The 15022-nt window shown below is 34.9% G+C and overlaps 1 non-coding gene across 1 annotated transcript; it reads left to right on the plus strand.

Moving 5' to 3' along the window:
- Window positions 1-14107: 14107 nt before the first annotated feature.
- TRNAG-UCC (transfer RNA glycine (anticodon UCC)) lies at window positions 14108-14179 on the plus strand. The gene has a single exon. It is a non-coding gene; the product is annotated as a tRNA-Gly (tRNA).
- Window positions 14180-15022: the final 843 nt, after the last annotated feature.

Consider the following 15022-nt stretch of genomic DNA (forward strand, 5'->3'; position numbering starts at 1 on the left):
AGTGCACGCTGCTGGGAAGGCTGGGAACTGCAGTGGCTTTCCTCCCTCCACGCAATCCCATTCCTCTCACGTGTTCATCGCTGCTCAGATACTTGTTTTCGTTCACCTGCTCCAGAGATAAGTGGGACAGAGTGTAGTTCGCATACATGTAGCAAGTAAAGAAACTTATCCCAGAATGAAAATTCCACATAGTTTTAAAACGTTTGTTTAAGCAATGAATAACTGGAAACGGATCACACATAATTCCCTTGCCAAAATCTAGTGGTCGAAAATGAATTTCAAGACATTTCATATCTATTCACCATATTCCAAGTTATAAGGAACTATTTCGTAGATGTTGATGAAACCGTTATAAAGTTACAAATAAAATATATTCGCAAGCTTAGATATACTAATACGAAGAAAGAAATTCAGAGTTAAATTTCAAATGCATGTGTATAAAGTAATTCTAGAAGTACAGAGCTATATCTGAGTATTTAACTTCTTTTTTGCAGATAACGTTTACAATATTGAGGCGAAAGAATAATTAGGAACAGTAGCTCCAAGAAATCAAAGGGCGTAGTGTATTGGTTAGAGTTCTTGAAAGCATTGCGGTCCCACGTTCGATCCTCCATACTAGATGTTTCTTAAAAAATAATCCCTTCTATTAAACAAGAGCATGGTAACATTATTTGTAATAGCAGTATATAGTGGCTACATTGTTCTGCATATGGAATTTATAAAAAAAAATAAACAAATAAATTAATTGACACACGTTCAACGGGATATTTTTATATATAAGATCATGGATTATGATACTCTAACGATAATTGTGTACTGCTTCAAAGACATTGACAAATATTAATGAAATAACTATTTATATGTGAGGCAATTCAGGACATGCTAATTTTACCCCTTTTTCCACTTGAGTTCAATGCAAGGATGAGTAAAAATTTCAATTTTGCTCTTGTATAAATGAATCTGTTTCTTGGACAAAAGTCTTCAAGCTACAATATTGGGTGGTTTTAGTTTTATAATCATTGATGCAAGGCTATCAGACGTCCGATTCACCGATTTAGTCAGGACAGTACGTTATTTTCAATCCCTGTCCCGACTTTTTCGAACTGCAATCGTGATGCGAAAATGTCTCTTTATTATTGTTTTTTTATGTTAACTCACAATTAGACATGTTCTTTATTGTATGAATAATTCTAAGTACGCAACATAGAATTATCATGACTTTTTAATGGCGCTCGCACTATTTGAACTATTTTGTAATATCTGTCTGTCTGTCTCTCTGGTCTACGTCAATGACAGGAATGCAAGCAATATTCTTATTTATTTTTAACCCAATTAAAGGAAAGTGTAAGCATTTAAAAGAAATAAGAAAGATCATCACTGTTGCTCTTCCTTAGAAATTGTTATTCTTCGAGGAAGAAAAATTAGAAGGATTTAGTCCAGAACCTTAACACAGTGTCCCACGAGTCTCTCTTGACTAACACTGTCAAATGTGAAGTGATTTTATGAATAAAATTTTCCGCCTGTTTACGTATAACGTTGCACAGATTTGGTAGTTCGCACACGGTGTAATTATTTCGTGTTATCTTACGCAACAGCAAATACATTTCATAAGACTGTTCTGGACACAAGACTTGCATCAGTAAACAAGCATTTTGTCTGTTACAGTATCACAGGAAAAGAACATCGTCCTGTAATGTTCAAGCCTCTAGATATTTTCCATTAATAATGTCTAATTACAATAATAAGTTAGAAGAAATAACTCGCATTTTCACAACTACCAATATTCTCGTTTTTAATCACTTCGAAAATTATTTCTCGAAGATATCGGTTATACTACAAGAAAGCAAATCAAAATTAAAGTAAAAGTTCAACTACACGTATACCAAACGACATTTACAATATTGGAGGGACAGAATACTTAAAAAAAAAATGTTGTTTCATTCGAAGGTAAAGGCGTGGTGTAGTGGTTCTTCTACCTGGTTTAAGGAGCTAAAGCTTGTAGGGTAGTGGCTACCGTTCAGGATTGTCAATCTGATGGTCGTAGGTTCAAACCCTTCCGGTGGCAGAAAATTTTCGTAAGTTTTAGACATATCCAATTGTGTTCATTGTCCACGCCGTGTGAAACGGAATGATTCAGTTTGGAATTAACGATGGGGGAGGGGAAATATTGAATTACAAAATCTCCATTTCAACGAACCGAGAAGTGGGGAAAAATTGAATAATTCTTATAAATATTAAAAATTACATTCATTTTTTTAGTGGTGTAATCGCAGGTAAAATCAAAGATCTTACATGGAAGATTTTAATTTGCTCTGAACTCAGCCAAAAGGCATTTCGCACCGATCTAATATATTCTCCAGTACATTTCAAAATGTTATTGAATGTTTCATGTCGATAATTTGACCAATGCATCCATTCTTGACGCTCAGACGATATTTTCTGCAACTACCTCTTCTCTCCAGTTCCTTCTCCTTCCTCTCCCCCCTCTTTCCGTTCTGCTTTTATCTCATATCGCCTTCCCTACTTTTCTCGCATCTTATCTCCATCCCACTCTTCTCCACTCCTCTTATCTCCTTTCCTGTCTTAGATTTCCGACTCCACTGCACTATTCTCTCTTTTTTCGTTCTTCTCTTTTTCTCTCCTTTACTCTACTCTCCACTTCCGTCTTCTCGTCTCCTCCTCTCCTCTCCTCTCGTTTTCCTCTTTTCTCTTCTTTGTTCTTTTTTCCTCATCTCTCCTCGAATCGTTGTCCATTCTCCTCACTACATCTCCTCTCCTCGTCTATCCTATCTTTCTTCTTTCCTCTACTTTTCCTCTTCTCCTTTCGCTTTCTCTGTCTCCTCTCTTTTGTAACCTTTCGTTTCCTCTCACCTCTTTTCCTTACTGTAGACTCATCAGCGATGAAATACTAGAAAACCTATTTTCTTCTTTCAGAAAGAATTTTGTCATTTGCGATATAATAGTGATATTTTTAATAATTTTATACAATAATACTTGTTTATATTTCTTTCGCGTATTTTATAAATATCTATTGTGCATGTGGCAACCCTGAAATTGAGCCTAACTCTGCACGCAACCCACCAACGGCTTGTGTAAATTGGGTTGCCTAGTTTAAAATGTCGTTGTCCTAAAACTTTTGAGAGACACTGTACAATATGTTGAAGATTTTGTGTTTGTCACGCATAACAAGTTACACTTATATCTAATTACGGAGATATAATACTAAAACTTTGCTAGTAGTTGATGAGTTGACAGTAAATTTGAGAGTTTTAGCATTATTTGCTATCATGCTCAGATAGCTTAGTTGGTATAGCATTAGGGTTTTTGACCTATCTGTCCAGGGTTCGAGTCCCTGTCTGGGCGGTTAGTATTTTTTAATTTTATCATTGGATCTTGTGCAGCCTAAATATAAAATATGTTTACAGTCTAAGAGATTATAATTTTTCTTCAAATTTAATTAGTTATAAGCAATGTAAATTAATTTGGGGAGTTGGCCAAATTGGTTCCTCATACAAGAAGAAATGACCAAATTGACCCTAGCGCCTATGACCCTACTTGGGTTCATCCACCAAGACATCTGCTTCGAGTCTCCGATGTCTTGGTGGAGCCCATTCAGGTTCTACCGCCCACAATTGCGTTCCTTCGCCGATCCAGCGAAGGTAAGAATTATGAAGAGCGACCCTCTATATATAACCTCATCTCACTGTTGGTCACTCCTTGACCTAGTTATTTTCATGCAATCACCTACGTTTAGTGGCTTTTGCCTTCTTTCTGTTTGATCTGTTAAATAATCCAGTCAATATAAATATACTTACATAGAATAATCTGGTTTTGTATAAGTTTAACATATAATCCTAATATAGTTTGGTTCTCAGAAATATAGTTCCTGCTACATTTATATAAATCGAAGTCTAGTTAGTGTTGGTCTGTAAATATTGGATATGTAAAAGGCAAACTGAATTTTAGATATAATCCAGAAATTGTCGATAATTTCCGTTCCTTTTGTAGCACTAGTTGCATATTTTTAAAACTTTTTATTGATACCAAACCAAAATGCAGTCTATCAGAGGCACCCACCAAATGAACAACATAAAACCAGAAACCAGATTCATCATCGATGCCAACATGGATATCATTATTCGAGGTACTTTCGCAGACACTGAATTGATTTTGAAACATGAAAAAATTACATTGCCCTAAATAAAGAAGAGTACCCATCATGCGTCTACAAATCAGATGTGATCTTCGACACTTACAAAAACAGATTCCCCACACAAAAAGACAGATTCAGATCTATAAACATTATAGGAGAACTTTACTTCACCTTCGAAGGCAGTGGAGAAAATATAAAAGTGGAAATCACCAGCATCTCTGGTGGAGTCACCCTCAACTTTAAACAGTGTCAAAAATTTCTCTCTTACTACAAATCCCTCATGGAAGAATTTCAGCATCTGCTAAATCGTAATCCCTATGTGACTTTTGCTCTTTGATAGAGTACTTTTCATATATGTAAATTTGATATATTCTATATTTGTATATTAAATAAAAATAAACTTAAAAACTTAACTTGAGTGTTTTATTTGAATCCAAAATATATATGTAATCTAATGAAAATGATTTAAACTTTATAAATATTATTGCTAAACAGTCACAATTCAACATACAAGTTGTTCTTGCAGGCTAATAAGGCTCTGGCGTGTGGGCCTATGCCTCCTACAATCCTCTGTAAGATTCGTGTTGTCCTGTGTTTAATCAATATACATAGTAAGCCTAAGCTTTAAGGTTCAATCAGTGGATTTTAGTCCTCATAGACATATAGTGATTGTAGCCTTGTATAATAAACCAAATAGAAATAACCCATGTGTTGATGCAGCCAAAAAACCAGTAATACTTGAAAATACCTTGAATAAAGGCTTTAAAACTAAATAACAACATAGAAAACATTTATTTTTCACAAATCTTTATTATTAGCACTAAAATACATTACACATTAATATTTTTATTATTGTACCAACATACAAGTCTTTGAACATTTCTGAATGCGCAACCTTGTTCAGCTGGGGGAGAAGTATCAGAATGATACTTGCACAATCCTCCTTGAAACATATACAAATTCTCAAGGGATGGACAGTTTACAGTTTGTAAATCAACAATGTTATCAATATTAAACAAATCTTTGATAATTTGGGATTTTCCTTTGCAGAAAAATGTACCACCTTGACAGTTCAAGTTCCTAACTGCCCTCCGGACATAGTATATTTCACATCCACAAGGAATATAATACATTAATGCATGGAGATTGTCTTTAACCCAGCGTGATTCTTTGTTCTCTTTGAAATAATCGGGAACACTCACAAGCGAATAATACACAGTGTCCAAATTTGTAGAACTCACACAAATCTCACGTAATATAAATTTTCTGTTATAAATAAATCCTTGTACATCAATAATGTATTGCACCATTTTCGGTGTTATTAGTCAGTCTCTATTCAACTCTCACAAAAATCCTGTGCTACCATAAGTAAGCTCTGCTGAGCGTATAGGATCTATAAGAGTTTTCACTAGTTCGATATTGTTTGAAATTTCACATAACACACTATAAAAAGCTTTGTATTCTGTCTGTACCTCGTGTGCCGTCAAAGCATCCGCAACATCCTCATGGTTAGTAATATAAAAATCAAAAATATGTTTTGTGTTATCCAAGTCCTGTAAATAATACTGGATTCTCTCGCACATCCACTTAACACATCGTTGGCATTTATTCAAACAGCGTTCTCCTTGGCAAGTAAAATAACGTTCAGAGAGTAAATCTTCATCTTTACAGCATACGCACTCACACTCGTAGAAATGGTTAACTACACAATCGTGGGCTAGTTGGTTGGCTTGATTAGAATAACATCCCCAGCATATAATATACTTGCCAGGTGTATACCTCTTCAAAGTCTCCAACACACAATCCTTATAGATATAATTGGAAAAAACATGGACATGATGCAATTATTTGACTCATGTCCTTGTTGGTTACTTTGTTGGCGTTATTTCCAGTAATAGATCCTTCCACTCACAGGTACACAAATAAGAACACCTGAAAAATAGAAACATAGTTGTAGTACTTGTTTATATTACGCATATTCATTTCTGTATTTACTTTTTTCGTTTCTTTGTTTTCTGGATTTATATATTATTTCAAAAACTAGTGGAGAAATATACATTCCAGTGGTAAAATCTCTTGCGAGGTACTCACCGCAATGTGGTTAGCCTCGTTTGTGGAGGTTGAAGACGCCATTTTCAGTAACAGATCCTTCCAGTCGCACGCACAGAGTCAATAGAATCACCTGTAAAAAATAGAAAAAATAGTTGTAGTACTTGTTCACATTAGGCATATTCTTTTTGGTTTGCATTGACGTTTTTCTCGTTTCAATATTTGCATTTACATATTATTTAAAAAACACACTACATAATAAAAATCATTTACCTTAATTATAGCTTCTCTTGAGTTCTTTGTCTTCAAATCTCAGACAATAATCACAAGTTGATATCTTCTCTGACACAATGGTTCAGAAATACTTCTCAAACTAACATCTTCTCGCTTTTACGCGTTTTTTTATACCTCATAAGCAAAACTGACGCCTTCTATGATTGGTTGAAATAAAACCGACGCGTTTTCTAATTGGATGAGATAAAACCGACGCGTTTTCTGATTGGTGGAAATAAAAACAACACATTTTCTAATTGGTTGAAATATTCTTAACATTAGTTCATTCAAAAACCTAATAGTTATTATCCAAATGCATTAACAAATACACCCTGAAAATAGTTTGAAATATTATACACATCTTAGAACTTTGTAATATCGAATGTGAAATACAAAACGCAATAAATAGAAAATTTAATACAAAGATTTAAAAAAATCTCTTTGTAAGTCCAAATTGCAACAAAAATGTTTCCTGAATAGTTAAAATTGTGTTATTAGAATAAAAAATTACATAAACTTGTGAAATAATAAATTAAAAATTGATAAAATGTCTTTGTGAGTAAAATATAACAAACAAAATGTTGTCTGAATAGATGAAATTGGTTATTTGAGTAATAATAAGCCTAAACTTGTAAAATAAAAGGGTAGAACTTGACAAAACATACTTTTGCATCCAAAATATAATTGAAAACTTTCTTGAATTGACGAAACACACTTCGTGTGTACAAAGTTTAATTCAAAACACATTTAAAATGTGTTATTTGAGTAAACTTAGAGAATAATCCTGTAAACTTGGAAAATATATCTGTGTGTGTGTGTGTGTGTGTGTGTGTGTGTGTGTGTGTGTGCAAAATGTAATAAAAAAACACGTTCAAATCGTGTTATTTGAGTAAATATTAGGCATAAACTTGTAAATAATAAATTAAAAGTTGAAAAAATCTCTTTGTAAATACAAAATATCCTGAATAGATGAAATTGTGTTATTTGAGTAATAATAAGCCTAAACTTGTGAAATAAACAAATAGAAGTTGAGAACACACACTTAGTGTGTCGAAAAATGTAACTACAAGTCTTTCCTGAACAGATTGAATTGTGTTATTTTGGTAATAATAAGCCTAGACTTGTGAAATAAACAGATAGCAGTTGAGAACTAAAAGTCTTTCCTGAACAGATTGAATTGTATTATTTTGGTAATAATAAGCCTAAACTTGTGAAATAAACAGATAGAAGTTGAAAAAACACACTTTGTGTGTCGAAAATATAACTAAAAATCTTTCCTGAATAGTATAAATAGTGTTATTTTGGTAAAAATAAGCCTAAACTTGTGAAATAAACAAATAGAAGTTGAAAAACACACTTTGTGTGTCGAAAATATAACTAAAAGTCTTTCCTGAATAGTATAAATAGTGTTATTTTGGTAAAAATAGATATAAAATTGTAAAATAATTAGTTAAAAGTTGAAAAAAATGTCTTTGTGAATCCAAAATTTAATGAAAAAATGTTGCCTGAATAGTATAAATAGTGTTATTTTGGTAAAAATTAACATAAAGTTGTAAAATAATAAGTTAAAAATTGAAAAAATGTCTTTGTGAATCCAAAATTTAATGAAAAAATGTTGCCTGAATAGTATAAATAGTGTTATTTTGGTAAAAATTAACATAAAGTTGTAAAATAATAAGTTAAAAATTGAAAAAATGTCTTTGTGAATCCAAAATTTAATGAAAAAATGTTGCCTGAATAGTATAAATAGTGTTATTTTGGTAAAAAAATTAACATAAAATTGTAAAATAATAAGTTAAAAAGTTGTAAAAATATCTGTGAGTCCAAAATTTAATAAAAAATGTTGCCTGAATAGTATAAATAGTGTTATTTTGGTAAAAAAATTAACATAAAATTGTAAAATAATAAGTTAAAAAGTTGTAAAAATATCTTTGTGAGTCCAAAATTTAATAAAAAATGTTGCCTGAATAGTATAAATAGTGTTATTTTTGTAAAAATAAGCCTAATAAACAGATAGAAGTTGAGAACACACACTTAGTGTGTCGAAAATGTAACTAAAAGTCTTTCCTGAATAGTACAAATAGTGTTATTTTTGTAAAAAATAGGTATAAAATTGTAAAATAATAAGTTAAAAGTTGAAAAAAATATCTTTGTGAGTCCAAAATTTAATAAAAAATGTTGCCTGAATAGTACAAATAGTGTTATTTAGGTTAAAAATAGGTATAAAATTGTAAAATAATAAGTTAAAAAGTTGTAAAAATATCTTTGTGAGTCCAAAATTTAATAAAAAATGTTGGCTGAATAGTACAAATAGTGTTATTTAGGTTAAAAATAGGTATAAAATTGTAAAATAATAAGTTAAAAAGTTGTAAAAATGTCTTTGCGAGTCCAAAATTTAATAAAAAATGTTGCCTGAATAGTATAAATAGTGTTATTTTTGTAAAAATAAGGATAAGCTGTGAAAATGTTTGACATAAAGTCAAAGTTTGGTAAAAAATAAACTCAAAATTAAGTTAAATAGCACACAGTAACATACATTTACTACCTAAATCAATAATCAAAGGGTCCTAGGTTCGTTACCCCGTGATAAAAACAAATAGTGAAAACTGTAGGCCCCGTCCCTGATAGCTCTCCCTTCTTCATAGTACAGATAAAAAAACCCTGCGCTAAAGCGTCCTGTGCCTTGGGGCAACCCTGAGCGGAATATTAATTGGCGGCGGAAACCGGTTCTACAAGCGACGCATAGCTTCAGAGATTTGACCATTGCTGCTCATTTCCAGACATCCTTTGTTGTCTGGTTGAATCCCTCCCCTGCCCTACGGCATTGCATACCTTTCTCCTGTTCTTGCGTACTGGTTAACCTTGGAAAAACCGGTTCTGAAAATCTACCGACGCGTTCTCTGATTGGTGAATCAGATTCCTTCTTTGTTCTGACGTTGTGACGTCATTTGACCTTGAACGCACACTCCCCAAATTCCTTTCTCCTCTACCTGCGCGGAGTTCACCCTTGTCTGTCTGGCATCAGACTCAGCTCACACGTTATACATAGTTCGTCTCCGCTCAATATATTACATGCCATATAACATTATTACATAGTACTAATTAATAATATTGCATATCGCGGGTTCGAGTACCGGGACCGCCCCCAATCGTAATTGGACCTGTACCTACACCCATTACCACCTTTCATAGCGGTCCATAAACCATAGAAAACTTATTTTCAATACTATAAACATTAATATTATCGATTGATACATTACATACTTTGCAGTAATGAATATAAAACCATATGCATAGCGTTTAGTACCTCTAATTACCTTCTATATACATATTTTTCATAAAATAAATAATTATATATTCATAAAAAGTTATAAACATGCAAATACATAAATGTAAAATATTCTAAGTACATGCAAATAAATTCTAAGTACGTGCAAATTAGTTCTAAGTACGTGCAAATTAAAGACCACCCACGCAGCAAACATCCACTATCGCGTTCCCCTTCTACTACCGTCTATACAGAATATGGAAATTACAATTGAATGTAATTTTTAAAAGAACAAAAATAAGAGCAACAATAAAAGAGTAATAATAGCCTAATAATAATTTAAAGAAAGTTTCTATGACCCTGCCTCCCCTGAGAAAAAATCCTGTGGGTGCCTTTCTCCTAAGTATTTAGTTGCTTCGACCACTGGGATATTCATCAACGTAATTTTTGTAGGTTTTTATACGTTCAAATTAAAAATTTTCATAGCTCGAAGGGGGAAAGGGCATGGCCCCCCTTTGGGTACGGGCCTGGATCGATCAGTCCCCGTCTGGTGCAGTCTTTAACATGCATACCTACAGGCACGTATCCAGGAATTCCTTTCGGGGGGGGCTCAACACCATTTTTTAAGGGGTATAGTAAGAACCTCACAATTGTGTGTTTAAGACCAGAGATGGCAATTGGGTTCCAAAACGGAAGAGGGGGGGGGGGGGTGCGGAGGGCGTTGCAAGGAAAGTTTACTTTCTCTTGGTAGCCAAGGCTTAACATTAAGAGGTCATAATGTTGAGGCAAAAAAAATAAAAATGGGGGGCAACTATCCCTTAAATCGTTGCCACTGTAAGGCTATCATTTTATCATTTTAATCAGAACGTGGAATCGGAACATTTTTTACCACTCGACTCCTCTGTGCCGGAACCATCTCAGTATGTGGGTTTGTCCATTTCTTCTCATCAGGCATAAAATCATCTATGGTGTCTTTGAGTGTTTTTACGAAGCTGTTACACATGCACGGGATGGACAATCCACTCGACAACGCGAGATTCAAATTGTGGGCTGTGAACTGGACGCAGACAGCTCTCGAATATTTCTCTCTGATTCGAGCCTGAACACCACTAACGTGTCTTGTCCTCCCATTTTTTCAGCTCTTATAAAAGCCGAAACCCAACAAATTTTTCAGATTCAGGCCTTAACACTCACAAGTGTTCAAAAATGCCTGTCACAGATTCCGCTGTCTTGTCATATATCGGCACGAAACAAAGGAAGTCTTCTCGAATACAGGTGGATCACGAAACAATTAATACACAGTAAAAACCCTTCCGTTCCCAACACATCTAATACTTCGTCTCCCAGTATGATGAAATGCTTACTCATTTATCTCTAGTGACGTGCCCAAGGGAGGTTTGGTGAGGTAATAACCCCATTTGACCCAGTATTCTTAAAAAAAAAAAAAAAGGAACGCCAAAGACAGGGGAAAAATGGCAAAATCAGGACTGACCACCAACAATAGTATGCGTAACCCCTCTCCCTTCCAAAAATCCTGGGCACGCCTCTCTTTATATCGGACACATTTTTTAAAATCAACTCACCAGAAGTTTTTATCATCGTCTTGGAGATTGAAGTAAGATGCGTTCTTCCTGCAGGTTTGGATATGATCCTTAAGGGTGCTGTCGTCTGTCTGCTTTCATACCTAACCTTAACAAGGCCCTAATTTTCCATCCTTGTGACTTGGATTTTCAAGACTTAGGAAGGTTTCAGACCGAAGGGACACGCGATACATGTCGATTGGAATGGACCAATCAACAGCAACGTTTCACACCGTAGCGACACAAAAGGCAGCACAAACCTAATCTTCAGGCAACACGGTGTGAAATCTCCCTTATTAGGCCAGTGTCATTGTCACCTCGAAGTAGTAGCTCTTGTTGACCACAGAAATAAATAACCTCAACCGGTGATAATGCTCCTCAGTTTTCTTCTCTCTCCTATATTTTCTGTGCTTGTTCACTATACAGGCAACACCTTACAATTTGATATACACAGCACATGTACTATGTAGACATTTTAACGAAAAATCGGTTGAAGTCAATGATGGCTAGGTGGCTCAGTTGGTAGAGCCCTGATTCGGGTTCTGGTAGAGCCTGCAATTTCCGCCTAAAATGTCTACATATCCAACATCATCTTGCTTTCTCTTCTCGACATTCATAAAATTTTCGGCTGTCTCTTTATGGTAGTTAAGTGTTTGAATGTGTTTCGAACCCAGTAGGCTTAAACAAAAGTATTTTTTTTATACCATGAAATTCTCGGACTGCATATACGAAATTTAGTTCTGGCAAAACTAAATCATCACTCAAAACTTCGACTTTCAGTTGACCTATGCAGCTTATTTCTGTTTTAATAAACCACTCCAATATCCGGTACTGCTGAAATATTCACTTTAGAGAGAGACCTTTGATCTCTTCGGCCCTCGAACCGTGCTAGCGCTACACTGAGGCCCCGGAAGTTCCGAGGTCGTCAATGTCTTCATTTTCGTATCACTATATCTTATAAAGCAACTAGAGGGCGCTGACTGATCACTAATCGACTGTGTGAATTGTCATACTTACCTCTGAAATCTCATTAACCGATTCTTTGTACAGATCAACCGAAAAATTGAATCCGCGTATTTACATCCTCATTATATTCTAGAACGTTCCGCAGATAAAACGATTCGTTAATATCGCCAGTAGTTGACTCCTTCTCTCATTCAAGAACGTACCGTCTCCCGCCTTCCAGAGATTAGAAATTACAACGAATCGCCCTACGTGTGGCGCTACCTTTGTTGTGCAGCTTCCAAATGCTGACAAGTTTCTACATAGTGCTCAAGTGCGCTGTGACAACACCGAAAGCTCAAGAAAAGTGTACGTGCAATATTATCAACAACAGTTTTATAGAACATTCTCCGTCTTGCCTCGATAATTGTCTATCTCCTTAAATCATCGTCACATTATTCAAAAAGCCAAAAAACTTATTTTATCTAGTGAAAAATAAAAAAATATCATGGGGGGGGGGGGGCTCGAGCCACCTCAACCCCAGCTTGGATGCGTGCTATTAACAATGACAGGGTTATAGAACATTATCCATCTTGTCTCGATAATTATTTCTCCCAAATTATCATCACATTATTCAAGAAGCCAAAATCCTAATTTTATCTAGTGTAAACAGAAAAAAATCCAGAAGGGGGCTCGAGCCTCCTGATTCCCACCTTGGATACGTGCTATTGATAATAATAGGGTTATAGAACACTCTCCGTTTTGTCTCGATAATTATTTCTCTCAGATTTATAAATTTATTATCTTCACATTATTCAAGACGCCAAAAATCTAATTTTATCTAGTGTAAACAGAAAAAAATCCAGAAGGGGGCTCGAGCCTCCTGATTCCCACCTTGGATACGTGCTATTGATAATAATAGGGTTATAGAACACTCTCCGTTTTGTCTCGATAATTATTTCTCTCAGATTTATAAATTTATTATCTTCACATTATTCAAGACGCCAAAAATCTAATTTTATCTAGTGTAAACAGAAAAAAATCCAGAAGGGGGCTCGAGCCTCCTGATTCCCACCTTGGATACGTGCTATTGATAATAATAGGGTTATAGAACACTCTCCGTTTTGTCTCGATAATTATTTCTCTCAGATTTATAAATTTATTATCTTCACATTATTCAAGACGCCAAAAATCTAATTTTATCTAGTGTAAATTAAAAAATTTCCTGAGGGAGGGGGGGTGCTCGAGCCATTAACAATAACAGGGGTATAAAACATGCTCCGTCTTGCCTCGATAATTATTTCTCTTCTTACATTATTTTCACATTATTTAAGAAGCCAAAAACCTAATTTTATCTAACGTAAACTGAAAAATTTCCTGGGGAAAGGGTCGAGCCCCCTGTGCCCCATCTTGGATACGTGCTATTATCAATAACAGGGTTACGGAACATTCTCCGTCTTGCCTCGATAATTATTTCTGTCCTTAAATTATTGTCACATTCTTTTATTTCACACCACAAGAAATCAAAAACCTCATTTTATCTAGTGTAAACCTAAAACTTTCGGGGGGGGACTCGAGCCCCCTAAGCCCCCCTCTGGATACGTGCCTGCATACCTATACATTCAACTCACAAACATTATAATAAATCACCAATGCTCTTCTTCTAAGTAGAAAATTTACCTGCCAAATTATAAAGTTCAAGGAAAACCAGATATCGTGCCAGAATTAGTGAATTGGCAACACTGATAAGGAGGTTCCCTTTCATGCGAATAAAGCCGAAAGCAGGCATTCCGGACCTTTCCATTGCGTCCTCCTGAAGCTCTGCGAAACTGCAATTGTGGTGCGATGGTGGTGTAATGGTCAGCATAGTTGCCTTCCAAGCAGTTGATCCGGGTTCGATTCCCGGCCATCGCACTTTTTTTTTTCTCCATACAATTTGACCGTATATGTATTTTGCCATCGTTAAAAATGTTTATTTCTTCACACAACGATGAGAGCTGCAAATACATGTATATTGTATGTGTGTGAGTGTATGTGTATGCTGTGTATGTGCATATTTTTAAGGAGGAGTCATCAGACCTGTATTCGCAGAAATGTCGTAATTTCGAAATCGCTAGAGGGCGTATTAATATGCACCGACGATAAAACACACATCATTTCAAGATTTCAGACATGTTTCAAAGATTTAAAGAAGGGCCGTCGATTTTTTTTAATAGACATGCAGGGCCAATAAGTACTTAATACAATGTTCGCGGGTCATATTACACTATAAATTGCCGTAGTTCAGGCGATCCAGGTTTAGAGTGCATATTATAACTGGCCGTATAATTATGTAATTAGCTACATGCTTTTTCTGTTAACATTTTTAGAGCAAATAAGTGAAATATTGATGTTTCGTGCGAAATTGAGCCTAAAATGCTTTTTCAAGTATACTTATTCATAAAATGCATACTCGTATGTATAATCCTGACATTTTCATATTAACCTACATTTAATACACAATTTCCTGAAATGTTCATATTTAAAACATACATATATATTACATGACAGAACAGATAGCCTTGAAATTCTTCCCTCAAAAGTTGCTTCTTTGGATAGTGTGGAGGAATAAGTTGGGGACGCGGTGAAGAAAAAGATGGCTTCCGTTTTGGAGGAAAACCAAAGGTACAATACTATATTAACTATTAACAGGGTGTTAAGTGGAATCAACAGTCCCCACGCTTTGAATTTGTGCTCAAATACGTATATACTTCTAGT

Source organism: Lepisma saccharinum, chromosome 1 (genome assembly GCF_977018435.1).
Source record: "Lepisma saccharinum chromosome 1, izLepSacc3.1, whole genome shotgun sequence".
NCBI classification, from domain to species: Eukaryota; Metazoa; Arthropoda; class Insecta; order Zygentoma; family Lepismatidae; genus Lepisma; species Lepisma saccharinum.